A 5,000-nucleotide genomic window follows, 5' to 3' on the forward strand; every position below is an offset into this window, starting at 1 on the left:
GGAAGCTGCCGAGACGAGTAACTACGTGGCGGCCTCGCCGTGTCACTAATGTACAGAGATACAACAGTTTCGACTGGAACCGGATGAAACGTATACACGGCGCTGATTAGTAATAGATAGAGCCATCAAAATACAGATAATGTATACAACTGTCCGTATACATGCTGAAAGACTCTGCTCACAATCACAACCACACGTCAGCCAGACACTCTTATCACGCACTACTCTCTGCCTGTAACAGGCACAGAGACAATATGTAAGCACCAGCATGGAACAACACCCAGTGCATCCTCTCCGCCACATTAGACAATCCACACTATCATAACCAGACCGGGAGGTCCACTCACAAAACAGAATATCCCACCCTTCCGACAACCACCATTGCTCAGCTAAGCCACCAACACCCACACATGTCCTACACAGGGGTACACCCAACATCACAATACTGCCTCCTGTCACAGCACACAAACAATGGCAGGAATGAAAGACACAGGTCTGCCACAAGCATGGAATCAGAGCGCCGCCTGTCATGAGCCAAAGGTGCACCCTGACATGGCAAATCAGATGATGCCGCAGTCATTTACTTACGATAATCACAATCAACAAACCGGCCCCCCCCCCCAAAACACCTTTCCTTACAACAATGTGTACCTTAACCTAACCCGTATTGTGCCTTAACCTAACCCGTATTGTGCCTTAACCTAACCCGTATTGTGCCTTAACCTAACCCGTATTGTGCCTTAACCTAACCCGTATTGTGCCTTAACCTAACCCGTATTGTGCCTTAACCTAACCCGTATTGTGCCTTAACCTAACCCGTATTGTGCCTTAACCTAACCCGTATTGTGCCTTAACCTAACCCGTATTGTGCCTTAACCTAACCCGTATTGTGCCTTAACCTAACCCGTATTGTGCCTTAACCTAACCCGTATTGTGCCTGAACCTAACCCGTGTTGCGCCTTAACCTAACCCGTGTTGCGCCTTAACCTAACCCGTGTTGCGCCTTAACCTAACCCGTGTTGCGCCTTAACCTAACCCGTGTTGCGCCTTAACCTAACCCGTGTTGCGCCTTAACCTAACCCGTGTTGCGCCTTAACCTAACCCGTGTTGCGCCTTAACCTAACCCGTGTTGCGCCTTAACCTAACCTGTGTTGCGCCTTAACCTAACCTATGTTGCGCCTTAACCTAACCTATGTTGCGCCTTAACCTAACCTATGTTGCGCCTTAACCTAACCTATGTTGCGCCTTAACCTAACCCATATTGTACCTTAACCTAACCCATATTGTACCTTAACCTAACCCATATTGTACCTTAACCTAACCCATATTGTACCTTAACCTAACCCATATTGTACCTTAACCTAAACCATATTGTACCTTAACCTAACCCATATTGTACCTTAACCTAACCCATATTGTACCTTAACCTAACCCATAATGTACCTTAACCTAACCCATATTGTACCTTAACCTAACCCATATTGTACCTTAACCTAACCCATATTGTGCCTTAACCTAACCCATGTTGCGCCTTAACCTAACCCATGTTGCGCCTTAACCTAACCTATGTTGCGCCTTAACCTAACCTATGTTGCGCCTTAACCTAACCTATGTTGCGCCTTAACCTAACCTATGTTGCGCCTTAACCCAACACACGTTGGGCCTTAACCCAACACACGTTGGGCCTTAACCCAACACACGTTGGGCCTTAACCCAACACACGTTGGGCCTTAACCCATCACACGTTGGGCCTTAACCCAACACACGTTGGGCCTTAACCCAACACACGTTGGGCCTTAACCCAACACACGTTGGGCCTTAACCCAACACACGTTGGGCCTTAACCCAACACACGTTGGGCCTTAGCCCAACACACGTTGGGCCTTAACCCAACACACGTTGGGCCTTAACCCAACACACGTTGGGCCTTAACCCAACACACGTTGGGCCTTAACCCAACACACGTTGGGCCTTAACCCAACACACGTTGGGCCTTAACCCAACACATGTTGGGCCTTAACCCGCTCTGTAATTGTCATACGACGCGTTAAATTAGTGTAGTGTTGCCTAACTGCAACCCCCGCAATATAGTTTGCCACTCGCACTGCCCGGTCCCCAGAGTATCGCTTCATGTTAAACACCTTGCAGCTATACACTGTAATGCGGATGGCAGCAGGACGTACATGCTCAATGCCCTTCGCAGTTGTTCATTGGCATTCGCATGGCGAAGCACAGCCTACGTTGTGGTACGGCTTGTGTCAACTGTCCGCTGATGTTGTACGTCCAAATGACACACTGTACTGCACATTGGTCCTCATGTACTGAATGATACATCGTGGTACATGTGTGACCGTACCACGACTGCGCCAACAACGGCGAACCATACGGTCCAAATATTGTGCACTCAGCTACGTGTCGTCTCCCTATAAGAGCTGGATTGCAGTATGGTATGCCGTGGATGGCGATCAGCATGAGCCGTCTGTTGATGTAGTGGCGCGTGTTGTCAGACGTAGTCGTCTCTTCTCACACACCGTGATAGCATGGTGCACTGCATTCCACATCTGCGACATGCGACAGAGGCCGGTTGACAGTCGTTCGCGCAATGGACATCGCATACGTACGGGGGCCACCTTCCACGTGTTCGCGAAGCGTGCACATGTTGTTGCGTGTATGTGGGCAGACATAGTGTGTCGTGACACCTGACACAGGCATGCAACAATCGTTGAATTTGCAAATGGCGATGGACGTCTACGTTTGCTGGTGACGTTACGCAAATGAACAACTGGTAAACCGTTGTGGTGCGGTTGTTCTCGCTAGAGGTGAATCAGTGATGGCGACGATCGGTTGAGCTACCAACCGGTTGTTTCAGCGATACCCACCATGCCCACGAACGTGAATGGCATGTGGGTGTGAAGCGATACGCGGCGGTGGCTGGGTGGGACCGTCCCCGGCCGGTGAGGGGGGGCCTCCCGGCGTGCTGGCCGCGCGGTGCGTGGGCGCACGCGCTACAGCCGGCTGGTGGGGGCGGCCAGTGGCAGGCGCGCCGGCCGACGGAGGCGGCAGGCGGCGCAGCTGCGCGCCGGCGCACCCTGCACGCGGCGCCGTGCGGCCAAAGTAGGTCCTCGCGGGCCCGGTGCGAAGCGCGGTGGACATCTGCAGTGTGCTGGTCCGATTGAGGACTGTGTGCGCTGAGGATGCGCCGCCGCCCGGCGCTCGGCGCCGCGACGCCGTCTGCTGCTCGGTCGCCTCTGCGGTTCTCGCAGGTGGTTTGTATCGCAGCTGTGCGGACGTGTTGGCGCGTGCGCTGTGCTGGGAGAGTTCGCTTCGGCACCCAAGTGGGGCTTTTGTCCTTCTGTGGCGCTGGCGTTGGAGCTGCCGGCCACCGTAGGTGGCGCGTGTTGTCTCCCGCCGGCAATGCCACGACAGCACGCTCCCGGGCCTCTGTCGGCAGCGGCAAGCTCAGTTGGGAGCACGGGTGGTCGCACCTAAAGCGTCTACTCGCCAAACTCCGGGCGATTGCGCCTCTCTCGAACCCGACCAAGTACTTAGGACGGCGCTGCGCGCCGCCGGGACCTGAGAGGGTTTCGAGGTGTATTGTGCAGGGGAGCTCAGCCTCCTCCTGTTTGCAGAATAATTGAGCGGACGCTTGCGTGTTCGCGCGGGCCCCCGGGACACACTCCCGGGCGGCCGGCTGCTCAGCTCTAGTTGACGCAGCTCCCTGGTTGATCCTGCCAGTAGTCATATGCTTGTCTCAAAGATTAAGCCATGCATGTCTCAGTACAAGCCGCATTAAGGTGAAACCGCGAATGGCTCATTAAATCAGTTATGGTTCCTTAGATCGTACCCACGTTACTTGGATAACTGTGGTAATTCTAGAGCTAATACATGCAAACAGAGTCCCGACCAGAGATGGAAGGGACGCTTTTATTAGATCAAAACCAATCGGTCGGCTCGTCCGGTCCGTTTGCCTTGGTGACTCTGAATAACTTTGGGCTGATCGCACGGTCCTCGTACCGGCGACGCATCTTTCAAATGTCTGCCTTATCAACTGTCGATGGTAGGTTCTGCGCCTACCATGGTTGTAACGGGTAACGGGGAATCAGGGTTCGATTCCGGAGAGGGAGCCTGAGAAACGGCTACCACATCCAAGGAAGGCAGCAGGCGCGCAAATTACCCACTCCCGGCACGGGGAGGTAGTGACGAAAAATAACGATACGGGACTCATCCGAGGCCCCGTAATCGGAATGAGTACACTTTAAATCCTTTAACGAGTATCTATTGGAGGGCAAGTCTGGTGCCAGCAGCCGCGGTAATTCCAGCTCCAATAGCGTATATTAAAGTTGTTGCGGTTAAAAAGCTCGTAGTTGGATTTGTGTCCCACGCTGTTGGTTCACCGCCCGTCGGTGTTTAACTGGCATGTATCGTGGGACGTCCTGCCGGTGGGGCGAGCTGAAGGCGTGCGACGCGCCTCGTGCGTGCTCGTGCGTCCCGAGGCGGACCCCGTTGCAATCCTACCAGGGTGCTCTTGAGTGAGTGTCTCGGTGGGCCGGCACGTTTACTTTGAACAAATTAGAGTGCTTAAAGCAGGCAAGCCCGCCTGAATACTGTGTGCATGGAATAATGGAATAGGACCTCGGTTCTATTTTGTTGGTTTTCGGAACCCGAGGTAATGATTAATAGGGACAGGCGGGGGCATTCGTATTGCGACGTTAGAGGTGAAATTCTTGGATCGTCGCAAGACGAACAGAAGCGAAAGCATTTGCCAAGTATGTTTTCATTAATCAAGAACGAAAGTTAGAGGTTCGAAGGCGATCAGATACCGCCCTAGTTCTAACCATAAACGATGCCAGCCAGCGATCCGCCGCAGTTCCTCCGATGACTCGGCGGGCAGCCTCCGGGAAACCAAAGCTTTTGGGTTCCGGGGGAAGTATGGTTGCAAAGCTGAAACTTAAAGGAATTGACGGAAGGGCACCACCAGGAGTGGAGCCTGCGGCTTAATT

General features: G+C 53.2%; 1 non-coding gene across 1 annotated transcript in view; it reads left to right on the top strand.

The window, feature by feature from the left end:
* Positions 1–3,715: 3,715 nt before the first annotated feature.
* Positions 3,716–5,000, top strand: part of LOC124620941 — a 1,910-nt gene continuing 625 nt past the window's right edge. The window contains exon 1 of the ribosomal RNA XR_006980443.1: positions 3,716–5,000. This exon is cut by the window's right edge and continues 625 nt beyond it. This is a non-coding gene — a ribosomal RNA (small subunit ribosomal RNA).

The sequence above is a fragment of the Schistocerca americana genome, chromosome 6 (genome assembly GCF_021461395.2).
Source record: "Schistocerca americana isolate TAMUIC-IGC-003095 chromosome 6, iqSchAmer2.1, whole genome shotgun sequence".
Classification (NCBI taxonomy): domain Eukaryota; kingdom Metazoa; phylum Arthropoda; class Insecta; order Orthoptera; family Acrididae; genus Schistocerca; species Schistocerca americana.